The 15,002-nt window shown below is 42.4% G+C and overlaps 1 long non-coding RNA gene across 1 annotated transcript; it reads right to left on the reverse strand.

The window, feature by feature from the left end:
• Positions 1–6,554: 6,554 nt before the first annotated feature.
• On the reverse strand, positions 6,555–7,852 carry LOC147976227 (uncharacterized). The gene is made up of 3 exons (XR_015602127.1): positions 7,564–7,852; positions 7,132–7,287; positions 6,555–7,026 (listed from the first exon to the last, which is right to left on the reverse strand). It is a non-coding gene; the product is annotated as an uncharacterized LOC147976227 (long non-coding RNA).
• Positions 7,853–15,002: the final 7,150 nt, after the last annotated feature.

Here is a 15,002-nt window from a genome sequence, read left to right on the forward strand (position 1 = left end):
AACCGGAGGCTGCCGGCACTCAGCCTCCACGTCCCCGGCACCCGTATGTCCGGGTGCGCCGGGTACTCCGCCTCGTACAGCAGCCATGCCTCCGCCTCTTGTAGGTGGCGGCAGCCGAAGCCATTCGCCGTCATGCCGTCACCTGGGTACCTCTCGACCATCTTTCTTGTCGACGGGAAGACGGGAGAGTGTTGCTTTCTGTGCCGGAAAGGGGGGGATGAGAGTTGTGTCATCCACCGACGGGGAGGTCGCCTTTTATAGACGTACTTTGGCGGCGTCGGGCTACATGCCGGGCGACACATGGCTGGACGCGCGTCGCGGTGCGTTCACTGCACCACCCGTGAGGCATCAATGGAGGCTGACCGGCGTGGCAGCCTTCGCATTGATTCCCACGGGAACCAAGGCGATGAGGGCAACAAAGCAGCATGTCGCTGACTTGGCGGGTCCATCTGCTTTCGCGCCAAAACGTCTCGCCCCGGCGCCCCCGGACGCCCCCAGCACGCCCAGTTCTGCCCGGGTCTGCCAGCGCCAATGTCGGCCCAAGCCGGCGAAAAACGGGCTCTTGGGGGTGCGACTGGGCGGATTTTTGGGCGCCGACACGGGAAAAACACCCGGGGAGGGCCTGTTGGGGGCGCGGCTGGAGATGCTCTTAGTCCCACATTGCCTAGCCTTTGACTCCTAATCCTTTTTCCACCTATAAATATAGACCCATAGAGCCTCCAAAAATCATTCGATTCGGGTTAAATTAATATTTTGGTTTGACTAGATTCACTAAAGAAAATTTATTTCTTCTCTTCGGCAGGACTTCTAGAAGTTGTCTCCTTTCTCCGAAATTGTCTTTTCTCTACCTTATAAATGTATCTTTCTTCGTATTTTTTTATATACTCCCATAGCTTATTATTTCTAGACTTGTACCATAGAGCAATTAGATTATCAATTAGTCTCTGTATTTACACTTTAGGCGTAGAAATCTTTTAGCAATAGCTCTTTTTCTTTCGTAAAACAGCTTGACCCTGATTTTTCAAATAGCCATAACTTTTTACTCGTTCATCCAAATTAGATAAAATCAACACCTACATTTTCGTCTTGATTCCACCTATCTAGTGAATCTATCAAATAAATTTTTTGCAACTTTCAAATTTCGAAATTTGCTCAGATTCATATTCAAACTTCTTTTGATCATATCTTTTTATCCGTAGCTCCGTTTCCGACGAACCCAACTGCATCGGATTTGTATTGAAGTAATATTTTCGTTCACACAATTTGCATCTTTTTGATCCTAGCCAGTTACTCTACTAGTCCATCAAAGAGTTGTTACACAACATTCTAAGCAGATTCAATGCTATGTTGAATTACTTGATCCGTTATTTTCAATCTAGTAATTATTTTTCTTACATATTCATATTGACTTCCTACATCCAGTAGCATAATTAGTTTCAACTTTTTTTAAATTTGAACGATTCAAAATTTGAACTCGAAGCTTCACTTGATCATATCTTGTAAACTGTAGCGCTTTTTCAATTGATTCCTTGTTTCAAATTGAATCCCTAGGTGTAATCTAACATCTTTAGCTATCACCACACTTCTTCACCGAAATTAGCATCTGATCTTTCAAAATAATTTAATTTGGTTCTTTTGGAGTTTTTGCAATGTTTCTTTTCCTTTTCTTTTGGATCTTTGAGTGATTGCTTATGTGTGGTTATAATTGTTTGCTTACGATTGATTGATCGGACTGTGATGAGTAGAACTGTCAGGAATTATGAGTGTGAAGAATCTTCATGAATAGTACAAGGCAAGTTCACACTTTGATAATACTCTTTCTATACCTCGTTTTACTTGCATTAGTTTCACCCTTACAAATTTGCATGAGTAGGATAGGGAATTAGGTTTGTTGTGTAGTTCATGAGGTAGGAACCTATGATCCTTGAAAGACCCTGGGATATTCGTTTTGTTATGTATTGCTTAGTCATGCTTGTATACATGGATTGGTATATGAGATTCATGAAAGTTGTGAGAGTTACAATAATTGAGGGTTAACTTAAGGTGGCTACTTTAATACACATCTGGGTGGATTGGTTGCGGGCACCTCGGAATCCAGTGTTGTCCTAGGAGATCCCGAGGTACCCGTGTGATCATCCTATGATATTCCACTCAGGCTTAAAGGGATCATAAGTTTATTCATGCTCAGAAACTTCCGTGTGCAGCCACAAAGCCATTATGGGCTCTGGCATAGTTAAGTAAGTTGTGGGAAACCTTTCCATGATAGGCTAGCAGATGTAGGGGGGTTGTAGGTGTACGGGCCAATCTATCGGTTAAGGGGACCTCTTCGGAAGGACTATGTCTCGATCATCCGGTTCTCAAACATCAGGCAGTGCGAGAAATTCAATGGAGGAGATTGAGACTTGTGGGGAAAAGTGCACAAACCTCTGCAGAGTGCACAAACAAATCATGATTTGCCGTGTCCCCGGTTATTGACAACTTTGAGTATCTGAAAATGAAGGGACAATTGCAATTTTGCCCCCAGTTGGAACCTACCCACGGGGTTTGCCCTTTCTTTTCGACTCTGCTCAGTTTTGCCCTTAGATTTGTCTCCGAGGTCGTCCGAATGCCCTTTGACCATTTGACCAATACTTTGAAAAATCATAATAAATTCATATGAACTCGGAAAAATGTAAATAATATATCAAAATGTTCAGATAAACATTAACTTTATGTGCATGTCATTTGCATTCAAGACAAAAACACCGTTTAAACTACCCGAGGTTATTAATGTTATTAACATTATTAAAAATAAAAAGGTATAAAAATACAGTTTTCGTGAATAAAAGTTACATTAAAATGTAGGTGATGTTTTCTGAACATCCTGATATCTTATTTGCATTTTTCGGAGTTATGAATGTTCAAATGACTTTGACCATTATTTTGAAACTTTATAACAAGTTGATATGAACTCCGAAAAATTAAAAAAAGATACCAGGATGTCCAGAAAACATCACCTACATTTGCATGTAATTTTTATTCATAAAAAAGTATTTTTATACATTTTTATTTTTAATAATGTTAATAATACTAATAACCTCGGGTAGTTTAACCGGTGCTTTTGCCCTGAATGTAAATGATATGCACATAAAGGTAATGTTTATCTGAACATTTTGATATCTTATTTGCATGTTTCCAAGTTAATATGAATTTGTTATGAATTTTCAAAGTATTGGTCAAACGGCCAAAGGGCATACGGGCGACCTCGGAGGCAAATCTAAGGGCAAAACTGAGCAGAGTCGAAAAGTAAGGACAATCCCCGTGGGTAGGTTCCAACTAGGGGCAAAAATGCATTTGTCCTGAAAATGAATTATTGGTTGATCTCATCACTCTATTTAATGAAATTGTTGGGTTATTAATGATTTGGTGATTTTTGGGATTGAGTTGAGGTTACATTCTCAATATGGGTAATTTAACTTGGTAGTAAATAAAATTTATTTCTTTGTTGTAGGGAAAAATTGGCTTTATGCAAAATTAAACTTAGAGCCTCCACTAGCGAAATATGCATATAGAGATAGAAATTTTCATTCTATGGTGTGAAATTGCCAGTACATTCAATGTATTGACCTACATGGCTGCAACGTCTCATGTTGCAGGATTCTTACGACGAGTAAGTGATACATTAGGGTTACGATGTCTACACTCAACTTTGTCGTTGGTGTTATTGCACTACTAGGGAAAAGCTTATGGACAGATGCTTACTAGTAGCGCGCTATATTTCCCAGCGCTACTGCTATTTACTAGTAGCGTGCTATATTGACCCGCGCTACTAATAAATATTACTGGTAGCGTGTGACAAAGAAAAACATGCTACTAGTAAATGTCTTCAATTGTGCACGGCGCACAAACTATAGTAGTAGCGCGGGTTGTAAAACCTACGCTACTACTACGTGGATAGCCATAGCGCAGGTCAGACACCCGCGCTACTACTAGTCTCCCACACCACTCAGGGTGCAAGCGGGGCGGGTTGCGGCTGCCCGCCGGACGCCAAAGCGGGAGCCAACTAGTTTAGCGGGCCAACGCGGCTGCCCGCCTCAAGCCGCATGATTATTAGCGGACAATGCGGTAGCCTGCATGTGACCGCAAAGACCCGCCAGGCACATGTACTGTACAACTCCGTCCCAATGTTGTACAGTCACAAATTCATCACAAGACTACAAGAGCCACATGTATCACGGTAAGCTGCTTGTTTCAGCCTTTCAAGACAGCAATGTGCGCACATCAGTGTACTCATTCAGCAAACTAGTAGTATGTACAACAGCAAGAGAACCCTTTGATTTCTGAAACATTATGCTCATTCAGTAAACTCAACAGTGTTAAAACATATTACTGCAAAAGGTAAGTGGCATGAATTACTACAGCTAAATTCAACAAGATAGCAAGAATTCAATTAACTACTATAGCTAAATCAGGAGACTCCTGATATGAAAGTGACTGATAATATACAAAAAGCTTCAGATGCTTCATCACTTGTACAAAAAGCTTGATCTTCTGGGCTTAATACTGTTGTAGATGCCGGTGCCGAGGGTCTCCAAATATACTGAACGGAGGTTCTGCATATGAATAAGGTGTACGATATTTAGCCAATGGATGAAATTAGAATACACTCGAGAGAAGAACAGGAAGTTGTCTCCAACCGCTATGTATCTCATCTTCTAAAAAAGAACTTCACTGCCAAACTAAACTCATAAGAAAGTTTGCAAGCTCTGACTTCAACTAAAATATGTATATAAGTTAGCTAGCTTTTTTGGAAATTAAATGCATTTTACTAGTTAACCTGTTGTTGTGATTATTCAAGGAAAAGAAACAAGCATGCAGAGTTTCAGGTCCTGAAACTGAAACAGAGCAAAAAAATGTAAACAGGGAAAAAACTGATGTTTATGTATCTCACCTTGACAAAAACTGATGTTCACTACCATTATACAGTTCCTAGAATAAAAAACTAAGATGTATTTCAAGATTAGGCTTACCTAATGTTGCAATCAATGAGCATCAACATCGCCATTTGTTCTATAAATAACATCATTTATTATGATGCCAACATGATTAGTTCCTGTAATGAGAGAAAAAAAATGTTAAAGATTTATCATCATAACACCAAAAAATGCTAAATATCACTAAAAACATAGTTTGTTACCGCGAGGTCGCATCCAGTCTTGCAGACAGATTAATGCCTCTACAGTGGTAGGAAGCAATCTGGTCCTATAGTCACTGAATATTCTTCCTCCAGTGGAGAAGGCCGACTCTGATGCTACACTAGATGCAGGTGCAGCCAATACATCCTTTGCTATCCGAGATACTATGGGGTACTTGTGTGCATTATTGGACCACCAACATAGTATGTCGAGTTCACTCAGCTTTGTACTTGTGTGCAAACATCATCTTTTAGGTAAATATCAAGTTCACTCAGCTTTGCTCGATTTTCTTGATTTTGCTTAACTTGTTTGTTCCATTGATCCCATGGGTTATCAATACTTGTACCAACATTGTTGGTTCCTTGATCATTTCTCATATTTGACTCACCCTCATGCATAGAATATTCAACAAATAGATCTTTGAATGTTCTCTTCACTTTAGCAAGATACCTTGTTGCATCACTTTCAAGTCCAGATTTTAAGCAGAACTCCAAGAATTTAAACTTGTACCTGGGGTCGAGTATGACCGGAAGACAAATGGTCAAGAATGACAGCTTCAAATACTTCATGAACTTTTCTTGCATTGCTTCAACCATGGATTTGATGACAATATCCTTATGTTTGGTCTATCTTTGCAATATTAGATGAAATTTCCAAAGTTCGTGGAAATACAAATGAGATGTTGGATATAATGTACCGGACACCACCATAGTTGCATCGAGGAAAACCTCTAACAAGCTGCAAACAGATTCTGCCGTTTCCCATTCAACATTTGTGGGTTGACATGTAAATGTGGTGTCCTGCAACTTCATAGCGGCGAATGCTCTCCTATAATCCAGGGCTATTTTGATCATCAAATGCGTTGAATTCCACCATGTAAGGACGTCCAGAGATAGGCTCTTTTTGCAAGCAATGCCTTCTTGTGCAACTATTTCCTTAAATTTCTGTTTTCGAGTGGGGGAGCTTCTAACAAACTTGATGCTTTCCCTGATATTATCCACAGCCTCGCAAGTAATCTCCAATCCATCTTGGACAATAAGGTTGATCACATGGGATGCACATCGACCATGTAAAAGATCTCCTTTACAAGGTAGCAGATTCTTTCCTAGAAAACTGGATTTGATGTAGCGCACACACGAGTTGTTATTTGATGCATTGTCTAGCGTAACAGAGAATATCTTCTTTTGCAAACCCCAATGTTGTATGCATCCTAATATGATATTAAATAAATTTGTTCCATCATGTGGTGTTTGTGCCTCGGAAAACCAAATCACTCTTTTCTGCAATTTCCAGTTCTCACTAACAAAATGGCATGCTATACACATATAGCTCTTGAGTTGACTTGAAGTCCACATGTCGGCAGTTAAAGAACAACGGGAGGTTAAGTTCTGCATAGCCTCTCGAAGCTTTGTCCTTTGTTCATCAAATAGAAGGAGGCAATCAAGTGTTATTGTCGTCCTAGACACCACCTCAAATGTTGGATTCAGACTATGCACGAATCGCCTAAACCCATCATATTCCACTATGGAGAATGGCAATTCATGAACGACAATCATCCTCATCAACTCCCAATGTGCTCTGTCGGGGTCATATTTCCATTTTTCTACACTGTTTGGATCAGGTTGTGGCATGGCTGATTTAACCGAGTCGAGAAACTCATTGACCTTGGCTCTTTCCTCACAAACTAACAAATGCCTGATGCATTGACTAGTACCAGCTATTCTTGTACAAATAAAAACTCTCTTGCAATATTTACAATGTGCTTCCTTGATTTTGTTGCCATCATACACAGGATCATAATCATTCCAGATTTCAGATTTAAGTTTCCTTCTTTTTCTTTTATGTGAAAGACCTAAGGAATTTGAGATGAACAAATAACTTATGCCAAGACATTTGCGATATGCGCACAATTGACATTAAAACTTAACGTGTGTGCAGAATAGACATTAAAACTTACGAGGAATCTGAGGCAGTGTTGGCGATGATCATTTCACACCTAATCTTGGAGATGCCTGAGATAACACGACATTAACCCCTGGGGATCCCACTATGGGCACCAGTAACGGTGACCTCATCCTCTTCTTTGCGAGTCTTTGCTTTTCTCCTGAGTAACCTGTTTTCAATCATACAAATAATGCATAAGTAAGAGCACAATTTTCAATTAATTTGTATCTGGTTGCAAACAATACTAGGCCCAATTGCAAATAATATATAAGTTAACATTTGCATTTCCAATCTCTACATCTAGTAGTTCTTGAGCTGTCATGTATGTAAACATATGAACTATTCAAAAGAACTATCTCAGTTCACCCTCTCTCTGTCCAAGCTACTAATACAAACAGAGAGTAGATGACCCATCAAGATTAAAAGGCAAGGGAGCTACATGTACCTTGGTGAGGATCTTGGGTCATTGGGACAAGGGAACAAAGTGTTGCAGCTGCATCGACTTCATCAGCTGACACATGCCCTTTGTTCTTGGATGCATGCCCTTTGTTCTTGGAGGATAGGAAAGGGCACGGCAAGGTTGCAGGAGCCCTTGCTGAAGAGGAAGGTGACGAAACAGCAGCTCCAATCAAGGAGGGAAGCGACGGAGAAACCACAGCTTCAGCATGTGAGGGAGGCAGTGGAGGGACAACATCTCCATCGAGGATTTCAGTAGGGCAGTCCCGATGTGGAGATGGCGCCATCGACACCACCATGATTGCTCAATAAACAAGGAGTTCTTCTAACCGTATATCACAGGAACGCAAGGAACCTACACCCAGGCAAAACATACATGAGCACTGCATCATATACATCAACTTAATGAGAATACCAAAGATGATAACACTTTATATGGCTTGAAATTCTGTCAACAAAGGGACAACAGCCTACAAATCGACCGCTCCAAGATTCTCGCACATCTACGCCCACAAGCACAGCCTACCAGGCTAACAACACGAATAGCAGATCCGTGACATCAGGAAACCGCATCAACGATGAATCCCCCGTAACTAATCAACCAGTGGACCAGTCGCTGGGCGAGGACGCAACCTTGAACCAGAGCAAGAAAGGGGAAGGGGAAGGGGGAGAAGCCCGTACCCGGCGAGGACGTCGAAGTTCCGCAGCAGGCCGTCGGGGCGTGCACACAAATTGGGAGGGGACTTGGCGGTGGCGCCGAAGGCGAGGGTGGCCGGGAGGTAGAGGGCGTCAGCGGCGAGGAGCAGGCCGTCGTCAAGGAGGTGGCGAAGGAGAAGCGTCAGGTGGGCGAAGCAGCAGTAGCCGCCGCCGCCATCGTGGGTAGGCACTAGGTTTTTTGTTCGAAGCTAGGTTAGGCCTTATGCGGGATTGCGGCAAGCCCGCTGGACTCAGCGGCGTGACCGCTTGGGCCCGTTACACACGAGGCGGTCAGCCCAACGGCATTTTGCGGGCTATTTTTGCGGGGCGGCGTGGCGGCCGAGCGGGATGTCCCGCGCCGCTTGCACCCTGACACACCACCCACCCCTGCCGGATACACTCCCACCCGCAACCATCCCACACCACCCAACCCATGTTTGTCTAAAAAAAATCCACCAATGCCCGATCCAGATTCCCTCTGCCTCCATCCTCCGCTGCGTGCACCACGCCGGCGGCCCCGTGGCCGCCGCTTCCCATCTCGCGCCGCTGCCCGCCCCCTCCGCCGCTCACGTGCCCTACCGCCGCGGCCCCAACTCCTCCTCCATCACTTTCGCTGCACCGCCTCGTCCCCGTGGCATCGGCATCGGTAGTGTCGGCTTCCCCGTCAGCCTAGGACTGGACCCGCTGGAGCCGCCACTTCGCGACGGTGGGCCAGGCCGAGAGCTACGTCTCCGTGCTACGCTTCCAGCTCGAGGTGGCCGTGGAGGGCAAGGACCTCACCGAGTCAGCCGCCCTCAAGCGCGCGCTCCTCGACGCCATCGTCGGCGACGCCGTCTCCCGCGTCATGGCTGGGCGCAAGGTCTGCTCGCTCACCGCTTGATTCCTCCATCTCGCCATCACCAATTCTGGCCTGATTCCCGATGTTCTTAATACCTAGGGTATGTCCTCGTCCCCTGTTTTGTTTCCCTCACCTATTGTTTTGGTCGATCCTGGCAGAGCGCCATCGAGGAGCAGCGGTACCAGGACGCCTCCAGGCTGACCAAGCTCGCTAGAACTAGCCTAGTGAGCCCCCTATCGCCTACTCCCCTGCTTCTCCATCGTTGCTGCTTCTTCTTAACAAACCATCTTCTAATAGCAAGGTGCTGGTCCTAATATAAGTAATAACAAACCATGGCTAGTGATAATTCCTCTATTGTTCGATCCTTTATATATGCAAAAGAATACACACATGTCTGTTCCAGATATGGCCAAAGTTGTAAACATTAGATAATCCATCAAGTGGGCTTTTGATGCCATCCTGCAGCACGCGTTATTGGGTTTGACTCTAGCAATTTCATTTTCAGGTAGGTTGGTGGGTGGGATATGCTAAGGACACCGATGACTCAATCGGGAGGATTGTGCGGATAAACCCTGGTGTCCGGAGATACGTCGCCAAGAGCTACAACCCAAGGTCTGCTTTCTCCGTTCTCTTATGTTCGGTTGATGCAAAATTGAACATGCAGTTTTTTAACCTAATTTATCACAAGCGAGGAGCAGTGATTTCTTTAGTCCATTAGCTACAGTTGATCGGCAACTGCATAAGCTTCTATTTCTACTTCTGAATTTTGAATGATTGTATGAGCAAATGAGTGCTACAGTTATTGCCTAGATACCACTGGCGTCCATTCTTTTAGTTCAAAATAAAAAGACATCCTACATATATGCACATGCTCCAACACGGCAGATTTATGAAACTACTATTGTTGGTTTAGGCAAACACCTTACAGTACTCAAAAGTACAGTTTTGTAGAAACCATAGTATTCTGATTGAGCTAGTAAGATTTAGTTTATGTAAGTTTAGTAGATGAACTAGTAGGATCCTTCTGCTAAACTGAAGATGCTATTTGCCTCACATTTTTGTCGGTTAAACTTTCCCAGATTATGTAAATTTAGTAAGAACTAGTAAGAGTTAAATCAACTGTATGGGCAACATTAACATAGGTGCTCCTCTGTCGTGCTGCTACGTACTTGGTACTTCGACCTTCTCCACCGATTAGTGAGCTCCGCCACCGAACGTAGCTCCTGTGCTGTGTTGCTGTTCTAGCCAAAGGTTTTCTCTCAATTTTTATACATCTACATCCCCTCCTATGATGCTAGCTGAAGCACCTTGTTGAGTTATTTTGGAATCTTTTATGCACTTTTCTGTTGAGTGCCTTTGTTTTAAACTATGAGATATGCCTATGTTTAATTCTGAAATCTTGATGCAATCTTATGTTGTTTCACCAAGATTGATTTTCAAAATGTGTATATCTAATGTTTCTTGCTGCAGCTTTAAGCTTCGCACTGTCATCTAACTCTTTCTACTTAATTTTTGTTATCTGTCTTTGAACCTATAAAAATGGGTGATCTGTACAGTTGTCATCTCCTACATGTGTACAATATGACACTAAATTGGCCAAAAATAGGGAGCTACAAGATGAACTTTTAAAGGTTGGTTCCATTTTCTGTATATGCCTTGTACACTCTTATATTCTCCCATGATTGAAGTCTGCAATGCTTATGGGACAATCTTTGTTTGTAGGTTAAGACCTCACTGTCTGCTTCAACGAAGAGATTTGAAGAGTTGCAAAAGGTAATTTTGGGGCAAATTTCCAATGCTACAGGATAAAGAGATGTTGAAGCGGCAAACTGAATCCATGACACCGAAGTGCAATTGCGGTAGATTATCTCCATTTTTCGTTTTCATTTTTCTTATTAGTGGAGTGAGAATAGGTAGAATGAGGAACTATGTGATAGTAGATACAATAAATGTAGTAAAAAGGAACTTATGTTTGCAATTGTTAATGACATACATACTTGCATGTTCTTTGTTGGCTCATTTATTGGCTTCGGTGTCCAGTTAACCATGAAATAGGAGCCCATGTCAATTATGTATGCTCTTACTGGATGTGTTCTAATGCCGGTTTATTATAGATCTTGTATTTGTAATGATGTGTACTCGCTTATTACAAATATTTGTTTGTTTTGTTGGAATTGTAAACATAAAATTGAATTGGTTCATTTTATTTTTCAATTCCTAATAAGTTAGTAGTAGCGTGGGGTGGAAACTGGGTGCTACTAGTATATTGGATACTAGTAGCGTTGGTTGTTTACACACGCTACTACTATTTCATTAGTAGTAGCGCGTGTTTCACCCACGCTACTACTAACTATTAGCTGTAGCACGATACTAGTAGCGCGGGTACCCGCGCTGCTAGTAGCCATTTTACCTGCGCTGCTAGTAGCCTTTTTCCTAGTAGTGATGAGACTCCACAACTTTGTTGTCACTTCCGCTATGTTATTTGAGGTAATAGTATTTACGTTATTTTACACACGTGATTTACCTCTGTTATAAATCCTCGAGTACTGTGTGTGTGTGTCAGTATACCGATCGAGGGATGACACTTAAGCATGGAGACTTTGATCCATTTGGGTCAGGTCGCTAGAAGATGGTATCAGAGCACATGTTGATTGTAGGACGTGACCCCTAGAAACTGGCAAGCCCTTAGGAAAATATTTCTCTAAAACTTTATTTTCAAAAGAAATCCTTTAACCCTCATCTTTTCTAAGCTTTACCAAGTATTTCCTATCATCTCAAATAGTTAGACTATACCATTTCCCCTTTTTGACCACGCGAAGATTGGACTGATGAGACCACTCCAAGAAGTACAGGGTATCGGTCAACTAAGACCACTTCGGAATAAAGAGGATTTTATCGTGCATCTGAATAATTGAAACTACAACGGTTGAAGACTCCGAAGACTCGGAGAATTTGAAGGCTCAGAAGAATTCCCAGATTGGAATGACCTAGGAAAGCTACCCTTATGGAACTTGTCAGACTATTGAAGCTGTCAATACCTGAGATCAAGGTTTGTCGGAGAAAGACCGGAGCATGGAGCGTTAAAGCTCAAAGTTTTTGTCAAGAAAACCCTAAGCCGGGAGATATAAACTATGGAATGATAGCCCATGGAAATGACATGGGCATAAACACGACTATCCAGGATGTTATCGCCCGCTTATGCTATTGTCACCGTGCTGAGTTAAGCATGCATGTCTTTGGAAGGATTGGATGACAAAAGGGCTAATGGAGCACCTATCATAAAAAGATGAAGTTTTAACCTTAGCTGGTGTATCACTAGCATCTGGAGTATTACATCAAGAATTTTAAGATGGACCTTCAGGAAGCCGTATTTGACAAGAAAGCATTTCATGAAGAACTCAGGACCCAAAAGCTGAAAGTAGCCAAGCTAGAGGAGTAAAACCTCGAGATACCGGAGATTCGTCGGGAACTAAAGGACAACAGGACCATGGTTCATGCGAAGGATGTTGAAACCCAGAAGTTTGGAACACAACTCCAGAATATTAAAGGACGTCACGAGAGACTTCACGTCAATAGAAATGACCTGGCAGAAGAACTTGAGAAGATCAGCAAGCACGATCAGAAGAAGACCAAACCCCTGTTATATACTTACGTTAGATGCGACGATTGTGAGCTGTCATTTGTTTGATGTGTTTTCGACAGCCACAAAATAAAATCCGTCTCTTCAAAACTATTGTTTGTATTGTGTGTATCCCTCTCTATCTCTCTTATCTCACCCCAAAACCCTTGGAACCAATAGAGGATGAATGGAGATGAACTCACATTTCCGGTACCGATAAGTCAATTGGAGACGGACCGATGGATCCAGAACATGGAAGAACACATGAAGAATAACACTATAGCCGGAAAGGATATGGCCCAACATGCTCTTCAGTGCTTTGAAAGAGGTGCTGCTACTTGGTGGAGGATGTACCAAACCATCAATGGATGGCAAGGAGTAACCACTTGGGAAGAATTTAAGTTGACTCTGCTAAAGTCTCGTCTTGTGTCCCCAAAATTGAAGCCTTATGCAAGTGATATGAAGAAACCTTGGGCATGCAAGCTCTGTGGAGAAATAGGACACAACCATAAAGAACGCAAAGATGAATTCCCTCATTGTGAAGAAAGTCACCCAGCTGAAGAATGCCCAACTAGGAAGATTACTTGTTTCTTGTGTGAAGGGACTACCCACTGCCCTGCTCAGTGTCACATTTACCCCATGGTTCAAAAAACCATCCAGCAGAAGAAAGAAGCAATGAAAGGAGCCCTCATGGAAATTTTAGAAGAATATGTGATGACGGAAGAGGTGGAGGACACACCCGAACAAGACCCAATTAAACCCTGCACCAAGTCATGTTATTCATGTGGAGAAGAAGGACACATCTCCTAGAATTGTCCGAAGGGGGGATCTAGTAGCATTGTCGACAATGGAAGTAGAGTATAACCCACAGGAAATAGAAGCCCTAATTGGCACAGAATAGACAAGGAAGAGAAATAGATTGAATTCCAGGAACAACCCAATTTCTACAAAGAAGGAGCTGAGTCATATCACATGCCTCAGGTGCAAAGATTCAGGACACTACTTCAGCGATTGCCCAAAAGGGAAGACGAGGACCCAAGGAGGCTATATAATCACAAGGAAACCTCGAGACTGGTTAGAAGTAATATGTTTTCGTTGTAACGAAGCAGGGCACTTTGCCAGAGATTGTCCCAAAGAGAAGGAGGCTTGTGCTAAATAGAAGTAGTAGTGAGAACATTTCTTTTTATTATTGAGGAGTTGAGTTTAGGCATGTAATGGAAATGCAGGAGATTATAATAATTTGAGAATCAATAAAGTTAGCATTGTTGGTACTGATTTTGAATCTTATGAGTTTTACTCTATGAAGAAGGATTTTGACCATTTTTTGAGGATATGAGAAATATGGTCTATGCAAGAATTTGTGCATTTCAAGGGTGGTAGTACCCTGTGAGGACACTTGACCCCTAGAAAAGATGATGATATTCCACGGAGTGGACTTCAGACAAAATAAGTATGAGTTTTATCTCGATATTTGGGATACCCCAAGAATATCAAGGGATGAAGTACTATTGGATATAAAGGAGGTATAATGTTGGTCATAAATATGATGAGGTGGGCCCGTAACCCACAGACTCCAGGACCTGCCAAGAAGCAAGCACACTCTTGCTGAAGGAAAAACCCAGGAAGAGGATATGCAATACCAGAGATGAAACTAGAATGATGTAGGAATTTTCCCGAGAATCTCAGAAGTCTGACCCTGCCAACAAGAATGATGTAGTACCCGAGTTTTGATGGAACCATGCTTCTAAGGGTGGAAGCACCCCAGACCCCTGTGACTATCGATGGATTTTGAGAAGACCCCTAACCTAACCTATTTCTTGCTAGCCTCTCCGAATCTCGAGGGTAAGATTCATTTTAAGGGTGGTAGGTGATAACCCACAAGTATAGGGGATCGCAACAGTTTTCGATAAGTAAGAGTGTCGAACCCAACGAGGAGCTAAAGGCAGAACAAATATTCCCTCAAGTTCTATCGACCACCGATACAACTCTACGCACGCTTGACGTTCGCTTTACCTAGAACAAGTATGAAACTAGAAGTACTTTGTAGGTGTTGTTGGATAGGTTTGCAAGATAATAAAGATTACGTAAATAAAAAGTAGGGAATGTTTAGATAAAGACACAACTAAGTTAGTTTTAGTAAAGAGCTTTTTGTTGCAAGAAAGTTATTTGTCCCTAGGCAATCGACAACTAGACCGGTAATCAGTATTGCAATTTTACGTGAGGGAGAGGCATAAGCTAACATACTTTCCCTACTTGGATCATATGCACTTATGAT

This window comes from Triticum urartu, chromosome 4A, assembly GCF_056163025.1.
Source record: "Triticum urartu cultivar PI428250 chromosome 4A, HENAU_Tu73, whole genome shotgun sequence".
Classification (NCBI taxonomy): Eukaryota; Viridiplantae; Streptophyta; class Magnoliopsida; order Poales; family Poaceae; genus Triticum; species Triticum urartu.